This window comes from Mirounga angustirostris, unplaced genomic scaffold (assembly GCF_029215605.1).
Source record: "Mirounga angustirostris isolate CCGP_5_RB_7025 unplaced genomic scaffold, mMirAng1.0.hap1 SCAF_8, whole genome shotgun sequence".
Taxonomy (NCBI): domain Eukaryota; kingdom Metazoa; phylum Chordata; class Mammalia; order Carnivora; family Phocidae; genus Mirounga; species Mirounga angustirostris.
The window spans coordinates 10,341,259-10,359,798 of NW_026991716.1; the positions used below are offsets into that span (position 1 = coordinate 10,341,259).

Genomic DNA, 18,540 nt, shown 5'->3' on the forward strand with positions numbered 1-18,540 from the left:
AAGTCTTGCAAACATGAACTTAAGTCCTGCTAATTTGCTCATTGGCATTTTATTATAACCTTCTTTATATGTGATAGCAACACATTATCAGTTTTTTAAATATATGTCTTATATGTTATTTATACTAGTACTCTTGTAAATCTGTATTGTATTTTGGAGGCGGATTATTTGGCTACCTACCAAAAGTCATTAAGGTCTTTTTAGTTCTTGCTTCATTAGTACCATTCCTGGAAATTGATCACAAAGGGAAAAGCTACATATGGTGATGTTTATAGTGGCATTAACAGGACATTTAAAAATCAAAGACCCAGATGTACCTGAGTGGCTCAGTTGGTTAAACATCTGCCTTCAGCTCAGGTCATGATCTCGGGGTCCTGGGATTGAGCCCCACATCGGGCTTCCCTGCTCAGCTCCCTCTCCCTCTGCTCCTCCCCTCTGCTTGTGCTCTCTCTCTTTCTCAAATAAATAAATAAAATCTTTAAAAAAAAAATCAAAGACCCAAAGAAACCTAAGAGTTCAACAGTTGGGGATGGTCAAGTAGATTACATATGAATGATGGGATATGATGTAGCTATTAAAAATAATAAATATGATGGTTATGTCATAAAACTGAAACAAATGAAAAAACTAGAACACAGTTCTATATCTGACTATGTGAAAGCTACATGCATGTACCAATACGGACTGGAATGGATTTCGCACTACAGATGCACAAAACGTTGTGAGGATGGGTGAAGATATCCTATTTTTTAAATTAGAATTTCCTTACAACATTTAAAAATTGATGAAATGGTGGATCATCGAAGTTCTGAGGCAGTGTGAAGAGGACTGGTCTTTTCATTAATACTCAAGTTCATCTATAGGTGGCAATGGCTCTTCACAGTCTACTCCAGTGAGGAGTGCCAGCCTCAGGCATCAAGGCTTGAGTGCTGGCTTGCTCAACAAACCTTATGTCAAGAGTAACCTACTGGGGCGCCTGGGTGGCTCAGATGGTTAAGCGTCTGCCTTCGGCTCAGGTCATGATCCCAGGGTCCTGGGATCGAGTCCCCCGCATCGGGCTCCCTGCTCCGCGGGAAGCCTGCTTCTCCCTCTGCCTCTCTCTCTCTCTCTCTGTCTGTCATGAATAAATAAATAAAATCTTTAAAAAAAAAAAAAAGAGTAACCTACTGGACAACTTAGTTTGGGATGAGTACATCCCATTGACATTGGACCATGAAGGGCCAGGGAAAAGGGAAATGGGGTTGAGTTGCCCATCATTTCAGCTGGAGTACCAAACTGGGATGGTTTCTAAACAGATAGGAACCTTTGAGGCAAGCCTGGTAAGAATTCAGTCTCTCCCTAAACGAAGTGGATATTGTACAATATTCTCCTCCCTAAATTCTTTCTAAGATCAACTCCACCCATGTGTTGCTCATATACACCCTCCTCTGCACAGTGAACAGGTCGGAATTTTTAACGATGAGAGATTTAACGTCTATAACTGACCCTAGGATCCAAATATTAAATGTTAATCAGAGCTGTTAAGTAGACCATTTGAAAATTCTCTTTCACACAAATACCTCATCAGCAATGAAATGGACATGACTGATCTAGCCCGGAAGACATTCAAAGGGAAGACTCACCTGCAGAAGTCATCTAAGAGACTTTCCTCAATGATTGTGCATCCTACATGCCAGGACATGAAAGGATTTGGTCAGGCTGGAGGTCCACAGCTCTCCTGTGAAAGCACTTCATGCTTGAGAACTAGCAACATTATGCTGGAACTCTGAAAAGGATTAATAATTGAGCTTTAACCTTCAGATAACACTTGGTTTCTCCAGAATATCAAAATCTCTGAAGACGGAAAGAGGAAGAAGGTTTGCAGTTATATCATAGCATTAGCAATACTGAAGTTTAGGAAAGGCTAATTGACTAACCTGAGGGTGTGTCTATTTGTCATTGATGAGGCATCAGTACTACTTCACCTACAGACAAAAGGGTGATCTCAGCCCCCAGGAGCAGCTCTGTACCTGGGTACACTCCTCATGAAGCTCAAGTTGAAATTATGCCTTTGTTTTATTAGTCAGGCACCAGTTATTCTTTTTTTTTTTTTTTAAGTAGGCTCCACACCCAACATGATGCTCAAACTCATGACCCTGAGATTAAGAGTCACACACTCTACTGACTGAGCCAGTCAGGCACCCCTAATCAGGTACCAACGATTCTTAAGACGAGTATTCCATTCATCTTTGCCTTGTGAGCTCTCAAGTTTGAAAGTCTCAACTCACTGACTTAGAGATGAATGACCTTGGACCGCATCTCTGCGGTTAAGAGACAGGATGTTGTGCTCAACTAAAAAAAGCTATTCCTAACTCACAGAGAGTGGAGCAGGTGGCCAAGAGCCGAGGACCCAACATACAAGTACAGTTACACGGTGTATGTAGGGAAAGCACCAATGAATACACTGAATGGCTGTGAGAACAAGAAGCTTATGTCAGTGCAGGTCTTCCAATGAGATGTCAAGTTGGGATTCAGTGGACAAGGATTTGGGTAAAGGAAATGCCTGTGTGAGAGAAAATCAGGAGGAAACCGGGTAAGGCTGGGAGAACCGTCAGACCACCAACCACGTGGAAGGTGAGGAGATGTGTCCTTGACTGCCACGCAGTCGAAGGAAGGCTCTACAAGGCCACCGGGTGATCTGGAAGCTGCAGTCCAGCCTTAAGAGTCTTCCCTGTGTACCAGAACAGCCTGTCTAGCATCCTTGCTTCCTTCGCAGCAGCCCTTGGGAGCAGCTCTTGGGAGGCATCTTTCGGCACACACGCTTCAATAGATTTCAGAGCATAGCAGTGGGGTCCTTGGTCATTACACTCCCCAAAGTGGGAGGTCTATGAAGCATAGAGTCAGGGCTGTCTCAAAGCTGCCTGAAAACCAAGACCCCACTAGTACCGAGAAAAGAGTGATTTGTGGTAGAGATATAAATTAGGTGTATATGGGTCACCGATGAAGCAAAACAAAATAAAAACCAGATCCACGTTTTGGGAGAAAGAAGATGAGCAGAGAAATGGTAGGACCGATTTCTTACCTAACCATGAGCAGAGTCCACTAACATGCCAAGTTGACCCACAGAAACAAACAAAACTGATACTATTTGCTATAGAAAAGTCAAGATTCATCAACCAACATGGGCCACAGTTATGGTTTGGACTTTAGCCTCAACAGATGAAGAAGATTGGATTTTAGCAGATGTAGGGTTTTAGAATATTTTCCCCAAAGAGCAATTCATCTGTTGAGTATATTGCTCTGGATGGAGTTTGAATAAATTTATGCTAGAGCCTTGGATATCTGCCTGTTTATTTTTTATAATACTAGACTAATATAATATAGGCCAAAGCATCTCTCAAAGACATATTAGTAGAATCCAATGAAACACAGAAAAAAACCCAAGGGCAAATTAAAGTTTACTACATGATAAAGGTGGCATTTCTACTGAGTAGAAAAAGATTGTTTGATAAATTGTGTTGGAACAACTGGAAGCCATCTGGAAAAATATAAATTTGGATTCTTACCTCATATGTCATCTGATAAGAAATTCAGGAAGGATTAAAGACTTAAATGTTAAAATTTTTTAAAAAGTAGGGGCGCCTGGCTTGCTCAGCCGGTAGAGTGTGTGACTCTTGATCTTGGGGTCCTGAGTGGGAGCCCCAAGTTGGGGGTAGATATTACTTAAAAATAAAATCTTAAAAAAATAAAATAAAATAAAAGTACTGGTAAGAGAAATTTTAAATCCTCTCTGAGTGACAAAGAACTTTCAAAATGTGAAACAAAACCCAGATGTCATGAAAGAATAGAAAAATAAATTTGACAACAAATAAGTAGTTTTTACATGGGGGAAGATACCTTAAATGGGTGCAGAAGACATGAACTATAAAAATTATTTTTGCAATTCATATTACAAAAGTCCAGTTTCCCTGAAACATAAGGAGGTTCTAGAAGTCGATGAGAAAAACCATTAACCCCATAGAAAAATGGGCAAAGGAGATGAAGAGATAGCTCCTGAAAAAATGTATAAATGGTTCTTAAATATATAAACATGACAGCCTTCACTCATAATCAGAAAAATGTAAGTTAAAATTGTACTAAAAAGTAAAAAAACAGAATCTTCTGAGATGTTAGTTTTAGTTTTTGTTTTTACCTCTCATACTATTAAAGAGGGAACAACGTGCTATGTTGTTAGCTCAGGATCTCTGAGGAGCAGGCACCAAGATGGGATAAATATGCAAGAATGAATTGGGGGACATTCCCAGGAGGGAAAAGGGGGAGGGAAGCCGGAGGAGGTGGAGAGAGCCTTAGGACCAGGCTGCTGGCATGTACCCTGTGAAGGGGAGAGGGAAGGAAGGCGGGAGGGCTGAAGAGGGTGAGTCTCAGGCTGCAGCACGGTTGTAAAGGGGTTTGGCCGAGCGATGGAGAGTCCCTAAGCTGAGGAATCCTACATCCTGCAGGAACTGGGCCTTCCTTTGTGTCCGGGGGCTGGGAGCAGCCTGTAGGAAGTCTGGCCTGAATGCTCTCACAAGGGGAGATTCTGAGCACATCAGCAACTACATTTTCTGCAGCAAGAAGTCTGAGTGGTGCGTTTGCAAGGGCATGTTCCAGGCTTTGTTAGCAAAGGTAGAGGGAAACACGCATTCTCCTACGTGACTGCCGGGAGTGTAACTTGGGATAACCTCAATGGAAGGTAGCCCATCTCAACATTTTCAATGGACAAGCTATTTGAGCCAGCAATCCCATTTCTACAAATTTTTCCTAGAGACATATGTATATGCAAGAATAGTCACTTCGGCATTTTTTGTAATAGTAAAAGATTGGTAACCACCTAAATGCACATTCAGTAAGGAACTAGTAAAATAAATGATAAGATATCATGCTGTGATAAACAAAGAAGGAGGAAGGTCTTTGTACTGACATGGAACGATCTGTAAGATGCCTTATTAAGTGACAGAGGCAAGGTGAAGAGCAGAGGAAGTGAGATGCTATAAATGAGGTTAATAATTTTAAAGGAGGGGGGACACCTCGGTGGTGCAGTTGGTGGAGCATCAGACTCTTGGTTGCAGCTCAGGTTGTGATCTCCGGGTCGTGGGATTGAGCCCTGCATCAGGCTTAAGACTCTCTCTCCCTCTGTCCCTCCTCCCCTCACTAAAAGACATAAAAATCATTCTTAAAAAAAAAGTTTTAAGGGGAGATTGCACATGTACAAATTTGTTTGTCTATGCAGAGGATGTCTCTGGAAGAGAACATAAGAAACAGGACACATTGCTCATCCTGAAGACAGGACCTGAGCTCTTGGGAGACAAAAATGGGAGGATTCAAAAAAATCAATACAAATTTCAAAGGACTTGGAGTCTTTCTGACTTGATGCATGTTCTTGCTGTCCTAAATAAGTGAAAAGTGGATAGTGTGCATGGAAGGGATAGTTACTCAACATTAATTGCCGGGGGCTAGCCTCCCAGCTACTGACACGGATGCTCTCCCCTCACAAAAGGTATTTAAAAATGTATAAATCAACATAAAAAAACCTAACATAATCACGTTTGATCCATCAGCCTTGACAAATATGCCTTCACAAAGGTCTGCGATGTTCAAATTTAGGATTCTTGCTTTCTCCCAGATTTCAGTCAGGAATGTAATAATGAAGGAAGGGTTGACCCCCGGCCTTCTCTCGCCACCTCCCACTCTGTCCTGAATCACGAGTGGCCTCCACACACGCGTGTGGACCAGCCTGCATGTTCAAACTCCATTTGCACCTCCACGAATGATCATTCCTTGGTCACGCCTCAGGGCTGTGACCACACGGTGACCCAAAGAAAGACGGAACCAGGAAAGAGGTCCCTTCAGATTATGAAGTAACGCTGAGGTCATTTGGGAATTTGGGGGCATGAGATGCCCTAGAGCAGTCAAGAACAGGGATGATATATCAAGTTGGCCAGGCTGAATTCTGTTTCCCAGAATCCCTTTCCCGTGTTTCTTGAGGGAGATTTGGTGGGGAGTAAGGAAGCCGTAGCCAAGTTGTAAGTCCCTCATATGATGGGTTCAACCTCTGGTTCATCTCATGCCCTCGGGGCTGTAGCCTGCAACGGCTCCCCCTGTCCCCCCGCAACCCCCGGGTCCTCCTTCAGCTTCTCTGAATTTTAGGTCATGTTTAGCTCTGTGACAAGACAGCCTGGCTCCTGCAAGACACCCACACCCATAAGGTCAAAAGTGACAAGGGTCTCCATCTGCCCTCTTGGGCTCCTTCTCATGCTGTGGGTTCTGGCTGGCCCTTGATCTTCCCTCTTTAAGCCCATCCTTCCTTCCCATTCAAGCTCCAACAGAAGACAGAGGCTGCTTAGTCCCTCCCACAACTATGCAAGGTCAAATCCCCGTAAAAAATCTCTCTCCCTCTACGGCTCTCTGCCTCTTTATATGGATTCCTCTGTGTGTGTGTGTGTGTGTGTGTAGGTACATACATCCCCTAGTGATTCTGCTTCCCAGACTGAACCCTAATTCAAAGGTGTGGGCTCTTGGTAGGTAGAACCCTTGGCCTTGTGGCCTTCTTGCCCTTTGGAAAGGGCATGGCTGGAGCAGGGCAATCCTTGAAAGCATAGCACCCAGGCCGGGGCCTCAGGTGCCCAGGAGTAAGGGTAGCACTGAACCCAGGCCAAAAGGAGAGAAGGTACCTGGAAGAAAGTAGGGTGGTCGGGGAAGGCCTTTTCAAGGTGGCCTTTAGCTGTGACATGAACGATACAGAGAATTTTCCTATTCCAGAGTTCAGGATAAAAGCTCTGAGTCGAGAAAGCCTGGTGTGTCCTGGAACAGCACGAAGGCCAGTGTGGTTGATCTGAGAGGCCAGGGGAGGGTGCTCAGAGATGCAGCTGGAGGGCAGGCCGTGTCCAGGCAGTGATGGCCCCATGGGCTCTGCTAAGGAGTTTAGATTAATTCCAGGTGTGAGGAGAAGCTACTGGGAGGTTCTGAATATAGGAATGACACAATCTAAGAAAGATTTCAAAAACACTGCTCTGGGGGCGCCTGGGTGTCTCAGTCGGTGAAGCGTCTGCCTTTGGCTCAGGTCATGAACCCAGGGTCCTGGGATCGAGCCCCGTGTCAGGCTCCCTGCTCAGCGGAGAGTCTGCTTCTCCCTCTGCCCCTCCCCTTCTCCCGCATGCACAAGCGCGCTCTCTCTCTCTGGCTCTCTCAAATGAATATATAAAATCTTTTTTTTTTTTTAAAGATTTTATTTATTTATTTATTTATTTGAGAGAGAGAGAGTGAGAGAGAGAGAGCACAAGAGGGGGGAGCGGGAGAGGGAGAAGCAGGCTCCCTGCCGAGCAGGGAGCCCGATGCAGGACTCGATCCAGGGACTCCAGGATCATGACCTGAGCCGACGGCAGTCGCTTAACCGACTGAGCCACCCAGGCGCCCCTGAATATATAAAATCTTTAAAAAAACAAAACAAAGCACTGCTTTGACTGCTCTGTGGATGTCGGACAGGTCTCTTCGGTGTGTCCCCACACCCACCCTCCACACGTCCCCTCCTGCTGTCTCAGCTGGGCTCTCCTCCCTCCTGACACCAGCTGCACCAGCCTGTGAGGAGCTGTATGTCCCTCAGGGAGGGAGTATTTACTCCTGTCTCCTTCCCTGGGGAGGGCACCGTGGACTGCTTGTGTCCCTGCACTAAAGGTCACTGCTCCTCTCAAGGTGGCCTTCTCTTCACAAGTCCTTCCCTCTGCTGACGGTAACCTCTCCTTCCCCTTACACTTCTGTGTGGCAAGACCTCCCCTGGTTTTAATCCAGGTTACTAGACTGTCCCTAGAGTCCCCCTCACCCTCTAAAAGTTCCCCAAACTCTCCTCAAGTTGTCCTAATTTAAGGGGGTGGCTGTCTGTTTCACCTTTGGGATGGCCTGACTGAACCCTTACTTACCACACAACCCTCCCCATTTATTCAGAACCCTCCCCATCATTCAATGACTAAGGCTTTATGCCTCGTTTCTTCTTCTCTCCTTAGAATGAGTTCTGCCCTAGAAGGCTCTTTGCTCTACCTTCAAATCCACACCCTTTCGGCTGGTCCTTGTAGGCTTTCAGAAAACAGTCTGGATATGCCTGCACCCCAATAAGATGGTGACTTACGCTGAAATCCCACTACTGGTAAGTCTACTTGAAGTCCTGTTGAAAACGTGAAGTCGGTCATGGGGAAGCCTTCTCCATTCGCAGCCACCTCAGGGACGATGTGTCCCAAAACACATGGGAATCCACATGGAAATCCTCCTGTCACTGTGTCAGACGCAATGGAACAACCTTGCTTCCGATTGGTGGGGCTTAGGACATTTGCTTTTACTTTTCCACTAATGTAAAGAATCTGTAAATTTGACTCACATATTACAAAAAAAATCAACCAATACTAAAGATATTAGCATTTCAGTTCACTTACATGGATAGGAACAAGTTTTGTTACAAATTATCAAAGATATACTAAAAAAAAAACCTGACTTTTTTTTTAATCTAAAAGTGCATTTTGGGATTAATGTAAATAAAGCGTATTTTATATTATTTTAACCTTCTGATTTCTTGATCCTGGTCAGGCTCCTGTGTTCAATACCATCATTGTATCTGATTGTGAATTATTGACAAAGTTCATTGAAAAACCAAATGTGCTTTGCACTGTGACAAATGACCTATTTCAGGTTTATTATTATTTCCATTTACAAAATGCCTCTATTTCTTCTGTAAGAAATGAACTGCTTATAGTATTAGAGCCTTTCTTTAGAATTTATATTTGCATCTATTTTTATTTTCAAACATCAGAAATCAAGAGAATATTATAATAAATGACAACATAACAATCACCTGCTTAATAATTGACATTTAGCTACTTTTGCACCATCGGTTATACATATTTGATAAAGTATTTAAAAGCACATCCTAGACATCATGATATTTGCCTTCTACTACTTCAGTATGCATCTCCTTAAAAGTGACACTTAAGGGCGCCTGGGTGGCTCAGTCGGTTGAGTGACCAACTCTTGATTTCGGCTCAGGCTGTGATCTCAGGTCATGGGCTCCAGCCCCGTGTCAGGCTCTGAGCTCAGCACAGAGTCTGCTTGGGATTCTCTCTCTCCCTTTCCTTCTGCCCTCCCCCTGCTCTCTCTCTCTCTCAAAATAAATAAATAAATCATGTTTTTAAAGTGACATTTAATTACATAACCAGAATCCTATCATTGTTTCACAAAAGTAACAAAAATTCTTTAATTATCATCAAATACCCAATCCATATTGAAATTTTTCTGATTGGCCCCCAAATATCTGCCTATAATAGTCTGTTTGAATCGAGATCTGGCGCTCCACATGCTACATTTGGTTAAGCTTTGTATTAAAAGTTCTTTAAGGGAAAATTTATTGTCACTCCTCTCTTTGTCCAGTACGTGAGGATATTTGACCTTTTATAATAATGATTTCATAGAGTCTGGAGGCAATACATATATCTGAAGCTAAAGGTCGATGGCTGCTTGCACTTAGCTCATCTCCTCTGGAGAAAGCATTCACGTAGCCAAAGGGGTTCTCAGTGGTGTAAACCTTTTATAATAATGATTTCATAGAGTCTGGAGGCAATACATATATATGAAGCTAAAGGTCGATGGCTGCTTGCACTTAGCCGATCTCCTCTGGAAAAAGCATTCACGTAGCCAAAGGGGTTCTCAGTGGTGTAAACAAGTGGTGTAAACAAGTGTTGCCTTACAATCTATTTTTGGAAACACATCTGTCCACTGCCCCTACAGTGCATTACTTCCTCCACAAAAATGTGACATTTTCGTGTTCAAAATGGAACATTTTCAGAGCCATATTTCTTCCACTTGTCTCGGTATTTTGGCAAAGTCTTTAGGAAACGCTTTCTAAACGTACGGAGCTATACCTGCAGCCCTACCTGGAAAGCAAGCCCGTGAGCGGGAAACCATCGCTCACTAGTGCTTCCTATGGAAACCCAAACTCCCCTAGCTCCCACCAAGGCACTTGCCCTGGAGAAAGATTTTGCACGTTACACTTTTCCTTCCGTATTACAGACTTTCTGGGAGACCTCTACAATCAGCGCAGGCAAAGATCTATATATGTCGTTTAACGAGGCTCCAGGAGGCTAGGAGTTGTGGGTCGAAGGAGTGGATGGGTATCCTGAACCTTCTAGCGAAGCAAAAGGGTCTTTTCACTTCCACGAAAAGGGAAATATTAATTTACAGCTGCCTTTAAGTGACTCCAAACAAAGTAAATTTGCGATTTTCCAATGGAATTTTCACTAGTTGTCTGTCTTGATATTAAAGTGACTAAAAGAAAACTTAAAAAAAAACATATATCAGGGCGCCTGGGTGGCTCAGTCCATTAAGCGTCTGACTTTTGATTTTGGCTCAGGTCATGATCTCAGTGTCATGAGATTGAGCCCCGCCTTGGGCTCAATGCTGGGCATGAAGCCTGCTTAAGATTCTCTCTCTCCCTCTCCCTCTGCCTCACCCCCACGCCCCAGTTCGCACACATAGAAAGAAATAAATAACTCCCAAAAAGAAATAAACAACAACAAAAAACCCTAAGAAAAATATCACTGTTTGTTTATTGACATAGCATTGTTTCAAATGAACATCCAAATGAGGCCGGGGATGTCAGCATTGGGAATACAGAATGGACTTCTGTCTTTGATGTCGTGAAGCAACGATGGATCAAGAATTACAGAGACGCTCAACCGAGAATTAGGCCCCAAGGCCCCAAGGCATTCACTGTGTGCGCTGAATTAACTTCTCTGCTAGGCATCTAGAGAGGGGCTAGTTAGGTACCGACCTAGGGAGAAAGGAGAAAAGAATCAAATTATTTTCTGTGCTCTTTGGTTTAGAGGAGGAATCTGGCTTGATGAAAATCTCCAAAGCATCAGGTTAGAAGGGGTGGGCAGAGCACTGGGCAGAGGCCCTGAACAATGTCTGGAGTTGAGGTCAGGGAAGACGTTTAGGCTCTCCAGGTCTGCAACTTCACAGGAAGGGAGTGTTTAATGACAGACCTGTGACCTAGCCAGGGGCTAACATCCAGGGAGCTGCCAGGGACGGGGTGGAGCTGTTCACACGCTCCCCTTCAATGCCAGCTCACACATGCGAGGGACGACATCTCGGTACTTTGGGGACGCTTCTCTTGGAATTGCCTTCATTCCCATGAGAGCAAGGCAGCCAGCCCTAGCTTATGTTCACTCAGACCTCAATTTGGAAACCAACCAGTATTTCCCAGCTGATTCATCCATTTTATCTCCAGACTTAACTACAAGTGACTTTAAGCTGTTTATGAAAATCAAGCCCATCTTGCTGGCTTCGTTAGTGCCCGACTGTGTGACGTTAGTCTCATGTCTAAGGTGCCAATTTATCTGTCTAAGGCAAAGCGATTGGATTAAATGATCCTTAAGATCCCTTTCAGCTTGAAAATCCCAGGACTAAGTGATGAATGAGTGATGACCTGCCAATGTCGAAACTCACAAGAATGCGCCACCGGCTCTGAAGGGAAAAAAATTTAGAAACATCACAATAATCAGTGCATTTCCTTCCATGCTGATTATTGTGAAAAGAACAGAGACCTGGGGCATCTGCCTTCAGCTCAGGTCATGATCTCAGGGTCCTGGGATCGAGCCCCCTGTCAAGCTCCCTGCTCAGCAGAGAGTCTGCTTCTGTGTCTCCCTCTGTCCCTTCCCCTGCTCGTGCTCTCTCTCTCTCAAATAAATAAATAAAATCTTAAAAAAAAGAAAAAGAAAAAGAAAGAAAGAGGAACAGAGACCCAGCTATTCAACTCATTCATCCAAGGGATCTCTAACTGAGAAGATACTAGGTGTTGGGTTCCATGTCACAGGCCCACCGATATTCAGATGAGCAAGGCAAGTTTTCCACCATCTTCGACAACAACAACAACAATAAAAATAACTTCCTTTTACTGAGTTCCTTTGATATGCCCATCACGTTACAGACTCTAATTCCTGCAGGAGTTCATAGTCCGGGAGGGAGACAATCAAACCAATGGATTATGATGCTCCATGATAATGAGAGCTAACATTTACTGAATTCTTCCTATGTGAAGGCATGATGCCAGTCACTTTACGTGAATTATCTCGTTTAATTCTGACAATAACCCTACGAAGTAGGCTATTATTGGCAACATTTTGGAGATGAAGACATAGGGAAGTTATGTAATTTGCCCAAGGTCACAGATAGTAGGTATGTAAGATTAAATGTGGCTGCTTCTGAGGAGTAGGATAAAGGAGAAAAAGGCTGAATATTTTATAAATTCTCTACACTATCTCATATGCGAAACATGTGAGGGTGTCATAACCTATTTAGGCCACAAGCCAAGAAACAGACAAGTGTCGCTGCAGAAGGAAGCAGGCTAGGGCAGTGGGTCACCCAAAGTGGCCTGGAGAAAGTAGAAATATGCACAGCACTTAAGACAGGCATTCCGGACCCAGACTTCCCCTTGAGGCATTCATCCTCTCCTTCCATCTCCTTGAGTGAATGTTCTGAGACCTTCTACTTCTGGGACAGAACATTTTGCTTATGACCCACAGGTGACAAGACAGTTCAAGAGGATCTCCACCCACCACTCCAGGTTTTCCAGACCATTTCTTTATGTGACATAGACTCTGCTTCCTTCACACACCCCCTTCCTGGTATCCCCCCCAACCCTGACAACCAACACTTGCAGAGTGTGCAGAAGTATGGAACAGCCTCGACTTGATCCCCTCCACATTTGCTCCAGAAGCTCCTCCTTCCTACCTAGGCTGTTTTCAGTGGTTGATTAGATGTGGGTCACATCTAGAAGAGAAATGGCAGGCAGGATCATAGGGACAGGAATGTGACTGAATAATTTCACACTTAAACACAATGTAGAGGGGTGCCTGCCTGGCTCCGTTGGAAGAGCATGCGGCTCTTGATGTGGGTCGGGGTTGTGAGTTCGAGCCTCCCATTGGGTATAGGGATTACTTAAATAAATAAATAAACTTAAAAGTGGTAGAAAGATAAAATCAGTGTCTATTTTTCTGCCAAATGAAAGAAAACACCCTTTCTGGTGGAACCACAGCAGCAGAGAAAGCATGGTGGGAATGGGGAAGTTAACTACCAATCCCACCACACACGGGACCAGAAAACTTAAAGTTCCATCCTTAGCCTCCCTCTCTCCTCAGTACCCTGGACCCCCTAAGCCCCTACTTCATGATTCCGTCCTCCTCTCCCTCCTCCACTCTGCTGGCCACCCATTCCCACCTTGCACACCCAGTTGAACTTCTGCCCAGTTAAGCCTTTTCTTCAGTCCATCAACACTTGTGGTTCCTCTGTCCCTATCAGTAGCCCCTCCCACAACACACACACACACACTCACTCACACACACACACACATTCTGACTTGAACTGGACCCGAATTTACTTAGAAGACAAGCTATTACTTGCAGCTCGGTGTGGTTAGCTGTCATTGGGAAGTAGAAAAGAAGGCCATATGCAAAATGTCGAAGGTGGCCATTTTTCATTAAGTGCACAAAGCTCGTCTAGAAAGAGAGAAGACTGAATTAAACAGAGAGAGATGAAAGACCACAGGGCTAAAAGGAACTGAGGCAGTAATTTGAATTCTTGGCTTTCCAGACCCAGGCTACAGCCCTTCCTGAGACCTGTGGTACTTACCTCCCCAAAGAGATGTGTTCTTCCAACACGCTTCTCTTTTTGCTGCCTTTTGAGTTTCTTGCAACCCAATGACTTCTGATTAAGATATTCTCTTCCCCGCTTGGCAAACTACCCCTGAGCCATTGGGATCCAGCTCAAATGTCCTCTCGAGTGTGAAGTCTCCCTCAGGATGGAAATTGCTGCCTCCCACCGAACCGGTTCACACGGCCATGAGAGAGCGTGGCCCACTTTAGAAGACTTCTGGCTATTCTTCTGCCCTTGCCTGGAGCCCCTTGTGTCTGAGTCCCCAGCAGAGATGATGTCTGTTTCCGAATCCCCAGCAATTCCCACAAGGACTTCCTGTACAAGCTAGTCAGTAAGCATTTCATAAATGAGTGGATTCGTTAGTGAGTGGGGACGGCGATGGGGGAGTTCTCCATTTTCTATCAGTGATCTCTATAGGATTAAAACCAAAGTGCTCTGGTTCCCCTATACTTACGCACACGACTTCCAACCTGAAGTCTTTGCAGAGGGTTAGATTCCTTGGGGAAGGCCGATGTTTTGTTTTGGGCTTCTCACCTCGTTTTGTTTGTTTTGGGTTTGGCTAGTTCCAAGTCATTCCTGAGCCCACATTGGGGAACTAAGGCTCTATAACAGCCGAGATAATCCCTTTACCCTCACACTGTGGGCTGCAGCCTGTGGGACTTGCCAAGCTATGGCCAAGCCATTCCTAAATGCCAGTCCAGGCATGTGCTCTTCCAGAATCAGCCCAGCCCTAACTTCCTGAATCTCTGTGGGAGAGAAGACTCAGGAATCCCTGTTTCCAAGAATGCTCAGTCAGGTTTGGGACCCTTGGCTAGGTCACTGTGCTTATGAGGGTGAGTAATGGGTCTGTGCATCAAGAGAGACTTTGGGGGTGCCTGGGTGGCTCAATCAGTTAAGTGTCTGACTCTTGATTTTGGCCCAGGTCATGATCTCAGGGTCATGAGATCAAGCCCCACGTGGGGCTCTGCACTCAGCAGGGAGTCTGCTTGAGGTTCTCTCTCTCCCTCTCTCTCTGCCCCTCACCCAGCTTGCATTTTCTCTTTCTTTCTCTCTCAAATAAATAAGTAAATCTTTAAAGAGAGAGACCTCAGATTCTATTCTGATCAGCTATGGGTCCTGCTCAGAAGAGGCAAGGCAAGAGGGCTCCCCCAATCTGACCTGAAGTATATACATAAAGACTGATATGTCTCCCAACCCCTCTCTTCCTCACTATTGTTCCTGCTCATCTATTTCAGGTAGAAATGTAGAGTTTGCACAGTCCATTCCCAGGTCATTTTCACCAGCTGATTTCTCCCAGAGCGGACTCTCCAGCACACATTGCCTCAGTAGCTTCCACTGTTTTCCTGCCCCTGTGTTCCTGCTTCCCGCGCTCCACCTAGACTGCATGTCCTTCCAAATAGTCATATCACACCCCTAGCCTTCCCTCAATAACAGCAGCGGGTGTAGTAACAATCACAGTTACCATTGGTTGAATGCTTTGAAGATTGTATTTATTTATTTATCTTGGGGGGGCGGCCAGAGGGAGAGGGAGAGAGAGAATCCTCAAGCAGACTCCCTGATGAGCGCGGAACTCGATCTCATGACCCCGACACCACGACCTGAGCCAAAATCAAGAGTTGGATGCTCACCTGACTGTGCCACCCAGGCGCCCCTGAACGTTTCTTTTGTATATGCCGGTCACTAAGCCAGGCATACTACACACATTATCTCATTTCAGCCTCACAACAACCCCGTGAAACTGATATTATGTAGCCACTTTACATGCAAGCTTTCCCGCTTGAATATACAACGTAAACACAGCAAGTAAGTTCCAGAAGTGGAAAACAGAACACACTCAGTCTGACACCAAAGTCTGTTTTTCCTACTCTGCACAGTGAGCCCAACATTCTCCGCAGATTCTACCCCCTGCCTCCTAGATCACTGCCACGAAAAAAAAAATGATTTTCTCTTTGATCTACTATAGGGTTCTGTGACTCTTTTGTGAAAGCTACTTTATTCTTTAAACTGTGAAGCATAATTCTAACACTGTTATTTATACCACTTCTCTTTTGTGTCAAAAAAATATAGATGATGGGCGCCTGGGTGGCTCAGATGGTTAAGCGTCTGCCTTCGGCTCAGGTCATGATCCCAGGGTCCTGGGATTGAGTCCCGCATCAGGGTCCCTGCTCCTTGGGAGCCTGCTTCTCCCTCGACCTCTCTCTCTCTCTCTCTCTGTCTCTCATGAATAAATAAATAAAATCTTTAAAAAAAAATATAGATGAATCAGGGCAAACCCATTACCACCTTTAGGAAAACCATTCACATGCATGTTCCAATTTGTATGAGCTTTCAAATCCCAAGGCCACCACACCCCAGGTATGTGACCTTGAACAGTTACCTAAACTTTATTTATTTTTTTTTTTGAAGATTTTATTTTATTTATTTATTTGAGACAGAGAGAATGAGATACAGAGAGCATGAGAGGGAGGAGGGTCAGAGGGAGAAGCAGACTCCCTGCCGAGCAGGGAGCCCGATGCGGGACTCGATCCCGGGACTCCAGGATCATGACCTGAGCCGAAGGCAGATGCTTAACCCACTGAGCTACCCAGGCGCCCCTACATTTGACCCTTGAACGACACAGTTGTGAATTGCATGGATCCACTTATATGTGGATTTTTTTTTGATAAATACAGTATAGGACTGTAAATGTGTTTTCTCTTCCTTATGATTTTCTCAATAATAACATTTTCTTTTCTCTAGCTTACTTTATTGTAAGAATACAATATATAATACATATACAAAATATGTATTAATCACTATATGTGTTATCAGTAAGGCTCTGGTCAGCAGTGGCTATTAGTAATTAAGTTTTTTGGGGAGTTAAAAGTTATATGTGAGTATTTGACTAGGCAGGGGGTCTAGCACCCCTATTTGACCCCATTGTTCAAGGGTCAACTGGGCTTACTAGATTACTGATTGATTATACAACTTAGGAACGGTCAGATGGAAGAGATGCATAGGGCAAGGTATGTGGGAAAAGGTGTGGAGCATCCATGCTCTCTCTGGTACCAACCTCCTGGGACCTCCAGGTGTTCATCAATCCGGAAGCTTCCTAAACGCCGTCCTTTTATTTTTTTAAATGGAGGCTTCACTGTGTAGGCATGATTGAATAAATCATTGGCCATTGGTGATTGATTCAACCTCCAGACCCTCTCCCCTCCCCCCAAGTTAGCAGTGAGAGGAAGTGGAGCTGAAAGTTCCAATCCAATCACATGGTTGTTTCCCCTGGCAACCAGTCACATCCTGTGACTTTTCAAAAATCACCTCAACTCACTGTTAATGCTCTGGAGCTATTTCAGGAACGAAGGACAAAACCCCCAATATTGTAAGGAAAGATGCTCCTATGCTCTAATCACTTAGGTAATTATGAGCTGTGAGCCAGGAACCATGGATGGACATCAAAATACATATTTATTATATGACAACACAACAACTTTCCAGGGGGAGAATTACGCCTTCCTGTGGCACTGATGTGAGGCTAGACCATGTGACTTGCTTTGTCCGATGAGAATGGAGAAGTGTTATATGCCGTTTCTGAACCAAAGTTTGAAGAGCCTTTGTGTGGTTTGCCACCTTTTCCTTTCCTTCTGTCACAAATCTGGCATTGTCCCGGCTAAGGACTGTTTCATCAGCCTAGAATGCAGAATGCAAATGATAGCGGCAGAATCACCACCAGACTGTGATGGACAGGTCACGTAAGTGGGACATAAAGCCCTGTTCTTATAAGCCACTAAGATTTGAAGTTTGTTGGTCACCATGATGCCACTTAGTCTAGGCTGACAGATACAGTTGTTAAACAAGATTTATATAAAGCCTCTCATTTAAGTATTTGCTCCATCATTATTCTTTGACCCTCTGTAGACCTGAGCCATGAGCAGTTTTCCCATCAGCCCAGTAGCCCACTTTCAACTGGAATACATCAGATATTTCCAGAGTCCCTGGTATATTTGTTATCGGGTGTCTGCCAGTTCTTCAGAACCCATGGCATTTCCAGTTTCTAAAGTAAAGCGCTATCAACAAGCTCCTCCTAACAAAGAGTATATGCATACAGGGGCACCTGGGTGGATCAGTCAATGAAGCATCTGCCTTTGGCTCAGGTCATGATCCCAGGGTCCTGAGATCGAGTCCCACATCAGGCTCCCTGCTCAGTGGCAAGTCTGCTTCTCCCTCTCCCTCTGACCCTGCCCCGACTCATGCTCTCTCTCTCTCTCTCTCAAATAAATAAAATATTTTTTAAAAATATGCATCCAGTGCATATACTGGGGCACACAACAGCTGTATTAGTTAGCTAGTCTTTGGGGATTGTAGAGATGGTCGAAAGGAACGTCTGGGCCAGGCTGTGCTGTCAGGGAAACCCCACCAACCTTCCCATAGCTCAGCCCCAATCCAGGGTTCTTCTCAGGCTAAGCCAGCTCTCCAATGAGCCTTTACTTTTCCGCAGCAGGGCCATGACCTCAACAAGCTGCCTTCTGAGCCCTAAGCTGCTTTTTCCTCTGACTTCCAAGTGGGACATTGTCTGTAAGGCTCTCAGAACTTTCTTTGACGTTGCCGAAGAAAAGCACCTGCATGCTTTTATTACCCTTTTTTTTGTTGCTTTCTTCAACTACATAGGCAGGAATAAGAAAAACACCAAGCACAGGTGCATTAGAAAGTTCCAGATTCTTTTAAGAAGTCCATCCAGTTGAAATCCCTGGTGTAGTTTATGACTCTTGTTAGATGGATAACCACTTGGGTTTCTTCCTGCCAAATATCTAAGTTTGGGGTTCCCACAATCTCCCTTACAGACCTTTGGGA

General features: G+C 44.6%; 1 pseudogene; it reads right to left on the reverse strand.

Annotated features, from left to right (window-relative positions):
* LOC129045553 (Y-box-binding protein 1-like) overlaps positions 1–16,871 on the reverse strand; it is a 32,927-nt pseudogene extending 16,056 nt beyond the window's left edge.
* Between the last annotated feature and the right edge of the window lie 1,669 nt (positions 16,872–18,540).